General features: G+C 44.7%; 1 protein-coding gene across 5 annotated transcripts in view; it reads left to right on the forward strand.

The window, feature by feature from the left end:
• Nucleotides 1-13,075: 13,075 nt before the first annotated feature.
• The window catches only part of LOC102374570 (RNA exonuclease 1 homolog), a 32,335-nt gene continuing 28,399 nt past the window's right edge, over nt 13,076-17,011 (forward strand). For 2 of the 5 annotated variants that reach the window (XM_025206955.1, XM_025206959.1), the window contains exon 1: nt 13,174-13,729. The gene's annotated coding sequence lies outside the window, so the exon portion shown is untranslated. The other 3 variants (XM_025206956.1, XM_025206957.1, XM_006026076.1) reach the window with 3 other exon arrangements.

Raw genomic sequence — 17,011 nt, forward strand, 5'->3', positions numbered from 1 at the left:
TTTAGTTTATTTCCACAATTTCTACCATTTTAATGTAGCAAAGAGATGTACAGTGTCCTTCAGAATCACAGATTTTGGATGAAAATCTGGATCCTATTTTTTTAATGTAGAAAAAAGGAAGCAAAAGGGAATTATATTCCATTAGTCATTTTTCACCTGCAAAATGCTGACATGTCTGTGATGTAAGGTTTCATTACAACTATCATTCCTAAAATGATATAATAAAAACTACAGGGCCTTTTAATTGCAGCTCTAAGCTGATTTTCTAGTTTTTATTGAAATCAATAATGGACCTGCTGTTGTTAACAAGGCTGGTCTGGGAAGTTATTAGTCTTTTAAATCAAACTAGCCATGCTAAATCCAAGATGTATTTTAAAATTTTAATTATTTTTTAAATGAATCTACAGGCCAAGTCTGCATTAACTTAAGGTTCTCCTTTTACCTGCTCAAGATCCATCTCTTGAGGAGGTTTCTGGAGCAAACCCTGGTTGGCTTCTGAAACAGTGCTGCCCACGAAAGAAAACCATTGCCTCTTCCACAGCACAAGACCCCGCTCCGGAGCAGAATTCTATGGGAAAAACACACACCGAAACTCACAGGTTTTGCTTTCCCTGTATAGGTTGCTGTTCATACATCTGAGGAAACTGGACCCTAAATTTTTATTAAGGTTGTCAAAGAATGAATTACTTCTGGGCAAAATATCTTTTGTTCACATCTCGGGCTCTATAGTGCTCCCATGTTAAAACAACGAAAAGCGGAATAGTCTGCCATGGGAAGCTGTGGAACCTCCATCACTGAAAGTGTGCAAGGAAAGGCCAGATAAGCACTGATCAGAGATAATCTATGCACTTCAGTAACTATAACTAGAGTGCTCTGTAAAAAGCAAGAGTTAGAAGCCCAGGAGCTTCCCCACATGCTGCTAAATGGATTGCTGGGCTGAAAGCAGGTAGATATTCAAGAGTACCATGCCCAGCAGCAGGAGAATGAAGCAGAACTCCACAATCAGTCTTAGTTATGAAAGAAAATTAAAGGAGCGGGGATGAGATTTACAGAGGGGCTACAAAAGAGAGTTCTGGTTGTCCAGTTAGAGCAGGGCTGGGCAAAATGGCAGATCCAGGCAGCAGTTGGACTTCATTTCCCAGCAGCCCCTGCCCACATGGCTGGGGCCAGTCTCCATGGGGACCCCAGCCGCAGCTACTCTGAGATAGCACAAGGCTGGGGTTACAATGGAGACTGGCCCCAGCCACATTGGCAAGGCACGTGCAGGGCAGGACAGGGGCTGCTCTGGAGCCCTGGGATCTTATGGCGGGGGGCAGCTTGGTTTGGGGCCAGGACAGAGCCGTGATCTACAGTCTGTACACTTGGAGCAGGGTGTGCAGGCAGCGAATTCTGGCTCTGCCCCAGCTCCTTGCAGCAGTGACAGTGTGGTCCCAAGCCAGGGCAGGGCTGCGATCCGCTGCCTGCACACCCCTGCTCTGAGCATGCAGGCTGCAGATTGCAACTCTGCCCTGGCCCCTGCCGCAGGATCCCAGGGCTCCTAAGCAGCCCCCTGCCCTGACTTATGCCCTGCCAGCACGGCTGGGGCCAGTCTCCATGGCAACCTCAGCCTTGCACTCCACTGCAGCTATGGTCTCCATGGAGACTGGCCCCAGCCAGGTGGGCAGGGGTTGCTGGGAAATGGAGTCCACTGCCAGCTGGATCTGGCCCATGGGCCAGACTTTGCCTACCTCTAAGTTAGAGAGTGTGATGTGGTAAGTTATATTTGCTGCCCCTGGGTTACAGAGCAATGGAAGATGCTCAGTATTTTCCATACTTCTGGGCTTTGCTGGTTGGGACTGGGAAGAATTCCCACCCCCCTCCTGTAGCTACAGGTATATATATATTTTGTCTTTCTCAGAAGCATAGGTTGGTAGCTGCAGCCAAGGCTGGGGATTTTAACTGGGTTGTGCCAGTGCTTCTGCTGAGACTAAAGCCTGAAGTTTCCCTGCTTGAGGGTCTTGTCTCTCCACTCAGGGTCAGACTGATCACCACATTTGGAGTCAGAAAGAAATCTTACCCCCAGTTAAACTGGTAAACTGTGAGGGTTTTTGCCTTCCTTTGTAGTGGGAGAGGTAACCCTTTTCCTTGGATCTCAAGAGTATTTTAATAACTCTCGCAGCATCAGGACACTGTCCCCCTGCTGTGGCAGATTAGAGTGCTATGCTTTGCAATTTTGTGGAAGAGTTACCTTTGTAGTTTTAGTAATAGTTTAGACAAGGATTTGCTTGGGAGTGTTTGAACAGGGATGATCCTGCTTCTGGCAGGGGTTGGAATAGATGACCTACGGAGGTCCATTCCAGCATCTGTGATTCAATGATTCTGTGGCTCCTGGTTTATTCCCACAGAACAAGATTTCTAGAGTCGCATTAAGCACCAACTTAATTTTCTTCCTTTTCTATATCTGTTTTATCCCTAGCTCCAGAACACTGGCAGAAGGTAGTTTCTCCTTCATTCTATTTCTACTGAACACCTTGGCAAGGAACAGAAATTACAAATAAACCAATATAAGTGATTGGTTCAGATCTGTAACACAGTAGAAGTTTCAGTGCACATAAACCACTTTCAAAATGGCCAAAACTGGTTTAAGATAAGCCTGGATGAATGTAGTATCAGATTTAACTGATTTAGGTTAAAATGATATATTCAACTTCTATCCCACATCCACTCCAGATTCAAGTTAACTCTCAGTCCTTTGGCACCCCAGGGTATTTTGCATCTCCCCCACAAGCCCTCCCTCCTCGCAGGGTGGGTGGGCTAGCATTGGCCCAAGTTGTCTGCTCCAACTGAGCACTCCCTGACTTCTGGCTCAGGCTACTACAGACATGTGGCTGCATTTCCGCAATCAAAAATGAACTTCTGTTCACTTGCTTATTGGTTCAATCTAAACAGCTTAGATTAACCGTAGAAGATTGAATAGATTCAGCCTCAGGCTTTTTGATTGTCTGTACTTAGCCCTTTATATACTGCAGTTTGTGCTATGACAGTATTCCTAGTTCTCTAAGGTCCTTATTCTATATAACTGCCATCAAAAAAGTAGTTTTTACTTTTTAATAGCAGGTTGTTACATGGAAGTGCTGTAGTAGAGGACTCTATCTGGAAAACAGATTAGGTATCTGATTAAAGGACTACGTGAAAACTGAAATTAAAAAATATCTATCCATTCCCCATGTTACTTATCTTGGCACTCTAAAACTGTTTCCTCCACATGGCTATTCACAGTTAGTTTGTAGTTCCACTTGTGCTAAGGCTTGTTAGGAACTTTTTCACTCCCAGTGAGTCTTCTCCTTCATTCAAATCTCAAAATCTTCAAGTCTGAAAAGTGTGAGTTGCATAAGTGAAAAGTTAGCTGCATTCAGCCATACCTCAAACTGCTTAGTGAAAACGTATTGTTTTAAATAGATGAGGTATGGTTATTGCATGTCAAAGTCTGAATTTTTGGAGAATAAATTGATTCCATAACTAAAAGTTGTGCAAATGTTGATGATAATTTTTAAAAAAAGGGGGATTTAGGGAATGATTTTGTGGCTGACTCTTGTCCCCATTCCTGACAGCTAGATTGTAATAAAGAGGCTACAAAATATATCACCATTTCTGTTATTAGAAACACTTTACATATTGAGTGCCTACCCAGAAAGCATGCCCCCTTGATGTATTCCCCCTTTCCTTGAGTTTGTTTAAAATGATACAAGGAGGACGACATCTACTGAAATAAAGAATGTCAGTCCTGTTACCAAAAGAACTCAGTTCAAAAGCAAATAGGCCCCAGGCCATAGAATGTCAAGTCTGCAAAGGGACACATTAGTTACAGAGTTTTAGTCAGAATTGCATCCTTCTTTTTATTTCAGTGACACAGGAACAAGTGGAAATGGTACCTGAATTAAAGGATTAAAATCAGTTCTGGACATTAAATACTCAGAGGTTCAGCCAGTTACTATAAGAGGTCTAGAAGACACTCTGGCAGGCCTCATCCTAGATGTTCTTTACATAAGTATTTCCCTTTATTACTGTGGTGTTTGGTCTCTATTTACATATAATATTAATCTGTGCTCAGTTTTATCACTTTTATATTTGTATGAATCATGGTTTTGCGTACAAATGTAATGTTACCATTTTACAAGGTTTGACATGCATTAGACCATAAAATGTTAGATTAAATGTACTTTTTACTCATCCAAGAAGGTGCAATTCTGAGAGTGCACTTGAGTTGTTCTGCATATCAGCAAGCCAGGGAGGTGGGCCTGTATATGTGAGCAAAGGCCTATTGCTCAACAATTGTTTAAATGTCAAAGGGAAAAGAAGTATCCGTTTCCAGCAGACAAACACCTGGAAGGAGTCTCATGCGCATCTTGATATCTTCCACTTCTCAAATAGAAGTGAAACTGAGAAAATACAACTAAAAGTCTGGGAGGATAGGACAGGTATAAAAGATGTATATCTCTGACCACCCTGGATATGGTACTGAATCAGGAATAACACCTGGCCTGTCAGACAGATGTGTAACTGGGAAGAGTAAGTCGTCCATACGTATACGTACTCCCCAAGGATATAACAGGAAAGCAAAGTATTTAAGAGTTGCCTTGAAGAAAACTCTTTTTCCTAGAAGTCCCCAAGTCTTAGGTAGTGGCTTAGACTCCCAGTCAGGCAAAGACTGGGTCAGTAATTTGACACCTAGGGATGCTGTCTGGGAGATGCATCTGAAGACAGCCTCTAAGGAGTCCTGTCTAGTTAAAAACAGTTTTAAAAAAGGTGAGGGGAAGTTTGTTTTCATTTTGTCTATTTGTTTCTTGTATTATGCTTCCCCACCTGTCACAGGAGGTGGCTGGGGAGCCTTGCTTAGAACCCTGTGCAGCTTTGGCTAGTCTATGACCCCCTGAAGCCAGCCCAGGTCTGGGTTCGATAAACTGTGGCTTGTTCCCACTCTGAAATCCCAGCCCTAATGCTCCCTGGCCTCCTATTGCTTCCCCAGAGAAATGGGGCAAGGATCCCAGAGAGTAGTCTGTACCTCCCACTGCCTCAAGTGCCCTCAGGGTTCCCTTCCTGCATGCCCACTCTGAGACTCAGAGGGACAAGGCAATCGCATCGCCATTCTCCCTGCCATACAGTCCCAACCCCAAGCACAGGGAAAGTCCCTAGCCCAGCCCTGCTCTGAACCAGAAAAAGGCTGAAAGAGAATGCATGCTCAACTGGCTGCCGGGGGTGTTGCTCGGCCCCATACAGCCAATCAAAGGAGAAGGAGAGAGAGTCTGGAAATACAACATCTCCAGGTGTACCCTAGGACCAACATGGCTGGTGGGGGGTAGGAATGCTGCTGAAGCCCTGTGACAGGTTTGGGCTTTGGTCCCCACCTCTTCCTGTCCGTATTCCCCAGCCTAGTCTGCCCCCTGCTTGTTGCCTGCCATAACTTACTGGTAATCAGTATGGATTCAGAGGGAAGCTGCCCTTGAGATTACAGTAATCCTTTTCTTGGTGCCTTAGGGTTCTTATCATGGCCTCCTTGCCATCCCCACTCCCCCATAGCTTTGCCCACACCTTGCTGATGACTCTCCATCTGCACCATTGTAGGGACTCTCCCTCTGGCTCTTTCTCTCCCTCTACATGATCGGCACTGGGCCCCTCAGGTCCCAAACCTTGTTCAGGCTTTTTCAGCATTGGCCCTTTTTTCCTCCAGCTGAGACCCCTTAGCTCAGGTCCACTATTTTGGGTCCTAGCTCTCCAGATCTCAGCCCTGAGGCAAAAGGTGCCTGCCAGGTACTCTGCTCATGGTCTCCTCCACCCCTACAGCCACTGCCAGGCCTCTGGCCCTTAAGCAATAAATCCAAAACAACAAATCAGAACAGAAAGGGTTAATCACCATGTTACCAGCTACTCCAGCCCTCCAGGGTCACAGGAAAGGTTGCCTTCCTCTGGAGCTGCTGAGGTTTTCTTCTCCAGCTCCAGGGATTTCCTCTTATACCCACACCCTCTGCCTGCAGCCTAGAACCTTTCTCCCTCCCATCTTGGGGCCTAAGACTGCCTTCATTTGTCACTGGCCGCTGCCTTGGGGAAGAGGGCTGTCCAGGTGTCCCTACTTATCTTAATAGGCTGCCTGGCCACCCCTGCTCTGCAGCCTTTCCCAGCTCCTTAGTCACTCTAGCCTCGAGTCTCTTTTAGCTTTGTGGAGTGCTGGACTCTTAATTGGGGATGTATTTGGTAGGTGTGTTAGTCTGAGACAAAAAGAAATTCAAAAGTCTAAAACTCTTGGTTCAGAGAGGATACCTTTTATTAGACTTTAATTAAGGACTCTTCATTAAGCAAATGAGGGCGTTACTCCTCTCAGAATCCAGCCCAGGGAATCGATTTGTAAGACAGCGGGCGACTAAGCAGGGTGTTCGCTTGCAGCCCAGCGCTACCCTGCCACAAAAACAAAGGAGCAGACTCCTCAATTAAACTGTAAACTACAGGACTGTATTAATGATAACAGACAACGACAATATTTGCAACGATTACAAGATTGTATACAAGCATAAGAAACCAGTGAGAGATACCAAAACAGAGCAGAGTGCAGACCCTCCCTACGAGAGCTGCAAACAATGTTGGAAGTGACACTAGTACAGATGAGAGCCTGGCTGTTACAGGCGCGCAGGCCCCGTGCTGACAATGAGACCTGCAGATTTCCCACCTGCCCAGCAGATCTTCCTCTCTGGGGTACTCTCTCCCCTTCAGTCCAGAGAATGGGTGACACGTTACCATGAGTGCTGGCCACTGGCAGGCTTATCCATGATTGCGCTCCCAGAGGGATCACCAGGGGTCTTGCTCTACTTGGGATACACACTCACCTCCAATTGCTCCAGAGAGACTAGACACTCACCAAACACCCTTAATCTCATCCAGTCTCAGACTCCCTAGACCAGCGGTTCCCAACCCTAGGTTGCAAATCAAATGAGATTTGTGGGGGCAATGCCGGCAGGGCCACACAGAAAAAAGGAGCAGCACTGTGTGCTGGTAGCTCCCCCGCCCCCAGGCTACCACCACCGTCGCAGTCCACTCCGAGCAGCTGGGTGCAGAAAAAAAAAGGTTGGGAACCACTGCCCTAGACCTAAGCAGTCTCTTTTCAGATGCAAGGCCTCAAACTCAAGTCTCTCTCCTCGGAGACGCACAAATTCTCAGCACGTGCATCAAACTCACACAAGACTCACACTTCCCACCCGGAGCGGAGCACAGGTCCTTATTAACCCTCAAAATTACCCCACATTCACAATCCAGTCACATCTGTAACGTACCTCTCACTCAAACACTCTTCCAATTGGCACATCCATCAATCAACATGTGGAAACAAACATTACTTTTCACACTTCTGACCAATCATCATCCACTCTGCCTCAAGGAATAGTGGTCACCACTTTTGGCACCAAGATCCCTGTTGCCGGGTCTCTACTGTGCATGCTAATGTGTGTATTTAGGTCAGCCCCTCCTCCGAGGTGAAAAGTTCACTGCAAAACATTGTCCTACTGCACATGTGCTGGCCTTGAGCTATTAACATCATCACCTTCGGATTAGCCAGGCCAGGGAATTGGAGGATCCTGGTAAAAAAACTACCTCTTGAATCTAGGATGTATGAACATCCAGGCTCAATGAACATTTCTCTAAGTTATGAATGTAGCTCAGTAGTAAAGGAAATGGTTCTGTATCTAGGCCCCTGTTGCAAGTACATCTTCACTAGACTCAGTGGGCTCTATACTTGTGTCAACACATTTTGGAATCCTCCAAATGAAACATTTTCTGTTAATACCCATTTTTTAAATGAGGAAAGCTAAGTACACAGCGCAGTTTGTCAGATCTTTTCACAGAGTTGGTTCCTGCTGCACCCCCTTTCCCCTGTGAGTCCCAAAACTTTTGTTCCCAGGAGGGGGTCTGCTCCCATCCCCTCCCTCCATTGCACACAGGTAACAGGGTTTGGGTTCCCTGTGATGTGCCTCCTCTAAGTTAGGTTCACACCCTGCTTATCCTACCCTAGTTGCACTACTTGGCCCTACCTGAGAGCGCTACTTTCCAGTTTAGCTCCTAAAGAGGGACTTTACCCCTTGATCAGGAGAAGGGCAACCCAGATTTCCAAGCAACCAAGCAAACTGTTTCTCTTTAGTAAAGGCAGATTTGGGGGCAAAGACCATTTTCAAAATGGGGAAGCAGTCCCTGTGTCCCCAGTCCTTTCCACACAGCTCTGGGTGCCCCAAAGTTAGCTCAGCTGTTTTCTCTCTATCCATGCAGCTCCAGGTACCCCAAAGGCTGTTTCCTTGCTTCTGATTCTTCCCTTATCCTACTTTTCTCTCTCTTTCCTAGGCCCTCCCAAATGTCACCTGCAATCCCAACTTTAATGAAGTACCAACAAAGCTATTGAAGTTGCTGTTGATGCTGAAGGTCTGGGACCTATTAGGGACTTTATTAACCCTTCATTCCCTGGGTACAGTTTAGTCAGGGAAACTGAGGCACACAACATTATTACATATGAGCACATTTGAAACAGAAATACTACACTAAAACCCATAACCTGCCACAACAACTACAGTTATTTCTGTTTGTATGATCTGTCTTGCTTGTGTAACCTTACTGATTGCCTGTGGTAAATGTGATCTCAAAGCAATTGGTACCTCTGTAAACCCTAAACTGAGACAAGTAGAACTAAGGTTTCCTGGACTAGCCCAGAGGAAAATATTAATTTGTTCTCAGTAGACAAGCAGTAGAAAAGTGGAGAGAGGTGTCGAGCTGAAAGACACCCTAAAAATAAAACACATTGTCACAGCTGGAGACAGCAGTTTATGGGAACTAAAAACAGCATCAGAGATATGGAGCACTTGAACACACAAAAACAAAACCAGAATCCACTATAAGGTCTGTAGGTCTACCTAACGTTTCAGACATAGACTAAAGTGAAATGTAAACCAGTCAGGAAAGAGCAAGGTTATGTACAGAAGTTGCTTTTTTGCCATTTAAAGTGCTTTATTGCCATGACTTAACAAAAGTGCATGGCTTTACGGCACTTCAAAAATGGGTACAGTACTTTAAATTAACCCGTGTTAAATGAGGTATTAAATTTGAAGCACTGAATTTTACAGCACTTAAACAACCTACAGCGCTTTAAATAACTTCTGTACACTGGTCAAATTTCTGGCGATTCTGGCAGTATCCCATGGGTTTTGCGAGCTTGGTTAGTGCTCCCCGGCACCACCAAAGGCAGCTGGGAGCACTAGCCAAGCCTGCAAAAGCCGGCAACCCACCCTGTTCCCACCAGCCAGCTGAGACTGCGGTGATTGGGCTAGATGGGACTGGGGGGGGGGAAAACTTGGCCCCCAGGAGCACAGCTCACTCTGCAGCCGGAAGGGCTGGGTCGGTGCCTGGGGGGCTTGCAGCTGGAGCAGGCTCTGGGTTGCACAGCGCTGGGGGAAGAGGGGGTGGGTTCAGCTCTGTGCAGCCCAAGCGGGAGAAGAGTAGTGGCACTGGCTCCATGCTGTCCTGCCCGGCTGGGGACCCACTCCTGGCATGCTACAGTTGGGAAGGACCTCTGTGATCCTGGGTGAGTCAGGGAAGTGTGGGGGCTTGGCATAGTTTGGTGGGGAGGGGGACACACATTCGTTAAACACCCACAGACCACAGAGCCCCAGAGCAACCACAGCAGGGAGCCTGGCACAGCGCTCGGCGCCTGGGCACTACCTGCAGTGGGGGGGGGATCCAGGGCTGAAATGGCACCTCTTGCCCCCCAACCCCCTACTCCACTTCTATCAGCCCTCCTTTCCCTCTTTGTGCCCCTACAGTTCCCCTACTCTGTGCCCAGCTTCACCTTCTCCATTGGTCTGCTGTTGTCCACGGTCTCTTGCAGCCCCAGGAGGCTGCAGAGCACCCCCTGCCCCTAGCCTGGAACATGCAGAGAGGATCAGAGCTCCCCCCTCCCCCCCCAATAAACACTGCACTTCTGTCATGTTTAAGAGCACTGTAACTTTTTAGTGCTAAAAAAAGGTGTTCTGAATTACAGCTCTATAAAACATGCATGGAACACTTCTGTACACACCCCATAATCTGACAGGAGCTTGAACCCCTATGCTGCTAGAATAAAAATTCTTCAGCTATTTTCATCAAAATAACATGCATTTGCTATCTATTATTTTTACAACTTGCAATTTCATGGAGGGGCAGAACAAGCTTTAAATTCCAACATGAAAGAGACTTGAAACCAAATCTGATTCATAAATGTTTACAGGCATATATTACCTGCTTCCTAATCAAAGGTGAACGGAACTAAATGTTATACACATTGCTTTACAGAAGTAAAAGTTAGATCTAGGAAGCCTTTCTCCAGAACTTTTGTTCATTAGGGTGACATTGAGAACTGCAATCTGATTTTTAGGGTTATACACTGTAAAACATTGTAGTGATGTAATCTTTTAGAAATAAAGAATCTTTCAGAAAAAATGTTTCGAAGAATAGTTGCTCAGTTAAAGTTGTTGGTCTAACATAATTTCTGAGATTTTGGAGAATCTGGTAAAATACCTCTTGAATCTAAGACATAAGAACATCCAGGTTCAATTAACACTTCTCTAAGTTATGATTGTAGCTCAGTAGTAAAGGAAGGGTTTTTGTATCTAGGCCCCTGTTGCAGGTACAGCTTCACTAGACTCAGTGGGTTCTATACTTGTGTCAACACATTTTGGGATCCTCCAAATAAAACATTTTCTCTTAATACCCATTTTTTAAAATCAGGAAAGCTAAGTACACAGTGCAGTTTGTCAGATCTTCTGACAGTGTGTGTGTGTGCATGTGTGTGTGTGTGTGTGTATGTACGTGCTTTCACTCACACACCAAATTAACTCAGATTTTCAAATGTTGAACTATAAAACGGCTAAAGGTTCTCTCTCCAGAGCCCTCTTAAAATATTAAAAAGCATGTTCTGAAAAGGATGTAAATTAGACTTCAAATGCCTCTTTATACACAATGATAAATCTTTAATATGTATTACTCTTCAAGGAGAAAGAGAGAAAAAAAAACCTACTACGTTAATAAGACTTATAAAGAGAATGACAGATTTTACCACAAATCATTTTTGGTCCCCAAATTAACAGGCATTGCCACTGAGCCAATTTCCCTTTCCTTGAATCAGTCTGTTCTTGCCTCTCTTCCACATCTGTGAACATCATTTTACTTGCCCCTTGTTCCCATATTGCTGAGCCAGCCACTGATGAGTGGAAGCGAATTAGAAGTAACAAGTAGTGTTTCCTGCAGCTGCTATTACTGACACTGCTGTGAAGAGGGGCTGAGAAGTGCCATGGGCAACTGCAAGTACATAGGCATGCTCTGCTTTGTGTAGGCTGTCTCATACAGAACTTTTGAGGAAGAGGCATAAAAGGCTCAGCATTTCACCAACCCCACATGGAAGTTAACCCTTGAAGGCAAAACAACAAGTTTTTAAAACAAATAGTTTGACAACAGCACATCCGGCCTGATCAAAAGTCTAATTTAGTCTATCAAAATCTTTTCAGTTCAGTGAGCCTTGAATCATCTCCTAGAGCATAAAGCCACCCAGATTAATTTAAATATTACATGAATGTAATATTAAAATATTAAATGGTTAAACAGTATTGAAATAATATTTAAAATAGTAAATGTAATATTTAAACATTAATTACTTATAAAAATGAATAAATATTAAATGGGATGTAAAATATTTTGCATCACAAAGTTTAAACATGCAGAAAGTGATGTTTCTTTGCCTCTCCTTCTTTTCCATTTTGAACACTCGTGCCTGTGGTTAACTTGTGTGGACTGGCAGACCGGATGGACCGTTCTCTGCAAGGCTTGCTGCTAGCAAACATGCACAATTAAGACAAATCCCACATATTCCTTGTTCTTCTTTCAACTCCCAATTTTTAATTCAGTACTTATCTAGAAGACATCCAAAAATCAAGACCTAACATTTGAGCAAAAGAATGTATTTCACATTCACTGTTAATTGAGGACCAAACTCTACAGTACTTCCTCCCTGGAGCTAGCACCTTACTGCTAAATCAGAGAATCACAGAATAGTAGGGTTGGAAGAGACTTCAGGAGGTCATCTGGTCCAATCCCCTGCTCAAAGCAGGACCATCCCAGCCAAGACTTAGTCTATCTGAGTCTTAACAACCTTTAAAAACTAGTCCTGTTTTTTACAGTGCAGCCCTGAATGCTGAGAGTATTACAAAACAACTGCGAACTCTCCCTCTGCCTGAAAAAGTGTTTGTACCCAATAGCTTGCAAATAAGTTTTTCTAGCTATTTAGCTAGTGTAATAAAAGATATCAGATTTACCCAAAGAACCTTGTCTGCCTATGTCCTTAGACCAACACAGCTACAACCAACACCCCCTAGAGTACTACTTAGTGCAAATTAGTGACAATAACCCTTGGTCCTGAGATACCGTGCCCCCACAACACAAACATTGTGCAGCCCATCTTTCTCCCAGCTAGTGGCCTGTAGGCAGCAAATATCTAAACTGCCATAACAAGCACTTTCCTCAGGCCCCATTAGGGCCAACCTAATTCTAAGCACTGAATCAAGAGCCCCTTCTCAGTTTCCTTCCTGAACGAAACAGTGAATCAGGAGTACCCAGCTTCATCATCGAACAGGAAGCTGCAAAATAGCAGTCACAGACAACATTAATAGTAATAATAACAGCAGTGTTTGGCAGACACCTGAACCTTCATATTGCTACACACACAAAAATTAACTCAGTAAATAAAAATAATTTGGAAATAGGAGCCTAACAGCAAATCCATAAGAGCCTCTACTACTATTACAGACTGCTAGACTGTGCACTACCCCCACAAAAACAAATCTTAACTCTGATGCTGCAGGCACTAGCCAGCCACATGGCATTAGGGGTCATACCTAGGAGGCCCACAGAGCCCTCTCAGGCAGTCCTCGCTCCTAGGAATCCTGCCCTGCCATTGGCTTCATGGAAACTTCAAGCCCCACCCCTCAAAGGGAGCTTGCTATAAATACTGCAAGCCTCACTACTTCCTCTGGCAGTAGTGGAAATGGTTCTGGTGGGGGTGACTGGCCCCATGTGCTGGGGTTGGCATGCTGTGAGGCATTGGGGTCCATAGCCTCCTAGCAGTCACTGGGGTATGTGTGTTAGGGGGAGGGAGGGTTGTGAATGCTGTTCTCTGCTGGTTACTGCAGGGACCTTTTGTGCCCTTTTGACAGTACCTCAGGTGGCAGCTGCCAGCACAAGTACGAGGCAGCAGGGAGCAAGCTGCTCCTGAGTGTCCCACCTGGTATGGGTGAGGAGGGGATGGGGGGAGGGCAGGTCTTCAGTGGGAAGAACTGAGCATAGCTTGACTGGATGGGGAGGGGGCAAGATAGGGTGATAAGGAGAGGAGGTATTGGGGGTGGTCTCTGCTTCTTAAACTCCTTAAACATGAGTGAATCAGTCCCTCCCACAGCAGTGCCCTGATCTGGATCCTTTAGCACCTATGAAGTGTCTGTCTGAGGACAGGGCTAGGGGCTGAGCTGGAGTGATTCCTTCTAGTAAGAGAAGCCACTTGCTACAGCTGCTGACAGGGCCGGGAAGCTTTGCAGCCTCTACACAAGCCAACTGCAGGTGGCCCTTGTAAGCTGGTGATCACCTAGCATTTCTCACTGCTTGTGAAGTAGGCCTTTAAGTCAAACAGTTGCAAGGAGACCCACAGGTTTGTTTCCATTATACTAAGTAATACCTCTGTCTGGAAGCTAAAATAGATTTGACTTTTTCAGTATTGTGTATGTTATGGCATTGTGCACAAGACTTAAAGGATGAAATGAAATATAAACTGACTTTTTTGTTATTGTTTTATTGGGGGGGATTCATAGCACTTTTTAAAAATGTGTGTGTAAGCTAGCTTTTGGTGGGAGAGAAATGCTATTTTAGCATGAAATGATGCATGCAACAAGGCTCAGGAAATACAAGCTGTTCTTCAGAATTGTTCAATCTCTGAAGCTCTTGGTATAGCGAGGAAACTTCAGGCTGCCAGATTCAAGGCGTTATGTTAAAATGTGATGTTTGTCTTTTCACTTTTTAAACCCATGCTGGTCCTTGGAGTTGTTCTTGTTACATGTTACCAGTCTTACAAATAAGTGTTCCTGTCTAGAAAAGAGGGTGGAGATGTGTCCGTTTAGAAGTTCAGTAGAACACGAAAGGCATGTGGCTTCATATTGTTTGCATATTGTTCTCATCCCTTAGTAGGAGTGTTTTCTAGGAGCATATCAAGTGATACTTCTAAGAACTGTCACATCTTTCTTTTTTTCCTTTTGGTGCATCTCTTGCCAATGAGCTTTGTTCCTGTTAGGGTATCTGGCACTTGCTATAGCTGATTATTGGATAAGAAACTGAAGTGAAAAGCTGGCAAGACCTATACTATAACTGACCTTCAAATAGTGAAATCAATAGTCTTCTATATTGTAGTCTTCAATATTTTATATTCTTTTACTACATATCTTGCTAAATCTCTCCTGTTCTCAAATCTACCTGTTTAAGAGTTGCTGATACTAACCAGTGTTTAAATAAAAGAGGTACAGCTCTATCTTTTTCAATTCCATTTTGGGTCTTTAGTTTTTAAAGAGAACTAATTTGGGGTCCTAAATGACTTGCAATTCCAGGCATGTTTAGTGTCACACAGCAGTGGCTTCATGCTGCATATAGTCTCTCTTTCTACACAGTAGAAACTTCTTTTTCTTTCCACTTTCAAGACCCAGCAGAAGCCAATCAACAGAATTAAAGCAACTTTTAACTAGAGTTAAATACTGAGTGGGCTGGCAGAAGAGAACAGTCTTCCCACCAAGTCAAACTTCTCCCTCACAACTCTAATCGAATACCAGTCTTAGCACGGTGTTCATACGATCAATTTAATGATTACTAAGTGCAGTGAAAACTCAAGCAGTCAAAATTTAAAGCAGTCTGGTACCTGTTAAGTGCCCTCTTAGTGTTGCAAAATTGTTCCCCTTCAGTCAAGGATTATCTCCTTAACATGTCCTCACTTTTAATAGGTCACTGCATCCCAATGACTTGCAGATGTTGTGAGTGAACGTATAACATCCCCCTAACCCACAGTGACTTTAATACATTGCAGTATTGCAATGATTTATGACTTTTGTGAAACTGGTTATTGATCTCTGTCAGATCTAAAAATACTACCCACCCAGCAGCAACCACAAAACCTGCACTGATTGTTATTTCTGTGACTCAAATCCCATATCTTGGGCTGCTGAATAATCTTGAGTGTTTTGTGGCAAAACAGTATTTTGTGATGGCTTTTATTTCACTCTTGAGTAAAATAAATTGATCACTCTTGGGTATGGATTGTAGCGTCACTCCTTAGGAGAGGATGAACAGCTGATTCCTTCCCCCCCCCCCCCCCCCCCCAGCTCCCTTATCTAAATGCACTCTTATTTGGGGTTAACATTTATATTCCTTGTGCATTTATTTTATTTTTTTAAAGGAATAATACACAAATCCCAGTCATAAAGGGACTAAACTAGCTGTTTAGTTCCAAGTTCAATTTTAAAACTAGTTTTTTACATCTGATACATTAAAGTGTGGAACATTCCTTTTCTGAGGGAGGCCTAGAAGTTTTCAATTGTCAATCTAGCTTTAATTTTTCCTACATTACTGTTTTCTGAGGAAAATGCCCCCAATTTATATTGAAACCTTAATATCAGAGACTGTATTCTGAGAGTCAGTTAATTTGGAGAGAGAACTTTCTTTTCAACTTGGTAACCCTCATGATTAGTATAGAGTTCCAGGGAAATGTTAAGGTGACTTTCCTCCCCACTTCCCTCCCCTCACATGCATTATGAAACATTATACTGATGTCAGTGTAATGACTGCAGCACATTAAGTGTTTTGCAGTTTCAAAGTTGTATTTTTTTTTTTTTTTCTCTGCTTAAGTGCAGTACAACTTTTCATAGTAGGTAGGGTCAGAAGGGACCTGAGCAGATCATCAAGTCTGACCCCCTGCCATGGCAGGAAACAGCACTGGGGTCAAATGACCCCAGCAAGGTGTTCATCCAGCCTCCTCTTAGACTCCCAGGGTAGGAGTCAGCACCACTTCTCTTGGAAGTTGGTTTCAGATCCTAGCCACCCTGACAGTGAAGTTGCGCCTCCTGATATTTAGCCTGAATGTACCCTCTGCCAGCTTGTGTCCATTATTTCTAGTCACTCCTGGGAGTGCTTGGGGGAACAGGGACTCCCCCAATGCCTGCTAGTCCCCTCTGACTAGTTTGTAGACTGCCACTAGATTTTCCCCCCTCAGCCTTTTCTTGTGGAGGCTGAACAGGTTCAGGTCCCATAGCTTCTCCTCGTAGGGCCTGCCCTGCTGCCCCCTGATCATGCGGGTGGCCCTCCTCTGGACCCCCTCCATGTTGTCCACATCCCTTCTGAAGTGCGGCACCCAGAACTGGATGCAGTACTCTAACTGCGGCCTGACCAATGTTGCATAGAGGGGGAGGATCACCTCCTTGGACCTGCTCAAGATGCATCTGTGGATGCATGACAAGGTACGGTTGGCTTCTTGACCGCATCCCCACACTGTTGGCCCATGTTCATATTGGCCTCAATAATGACACCAAGATCCTTTTCTGCCTCTGCACTGATGAGAAGGGAGTTCCCCAGCGTGTAGGTATGCTGCTGGTTCTTCTTCCCCAGGTGCAGTACCTTGCACTTTTCAGTGTTGAAACTCATCCTGTTCTCATCTGCCCACCCCTGTAACCTGTCCAGATCCAATTGCAGCCTATTCCTTCCTTCTAATATGCCCACTTCATGCCACCTTTTAGTGTCATCTGCAAATTTAAACAGGGTGCATTTTACCCCTTTGTCCAAGTCGCTGATAAAGATGTTGAACAGTGCAGGCCCGAGGACCGAGTCCTGGGGAACCCCATTGCCCACATCCCTCCAGGTCAAATAAGATCCGTCCACCACCATTCTCTGGATGCAGCCC

This window comes from Alligator sinensis, unplaced genomic scaffold (genome assembly GCF_000455745.1).
Source record: "Alligator sinensis unplaced genomic scaffold, ASM45574v1 scaffold940_1, whole genome shotgun sequence".
Classification (NCBI taxonomy): Eukaryota; Metazoa; Chordata; order Crocodylia; family Alligatoridae; genus Alligator; species Alligator sinensis.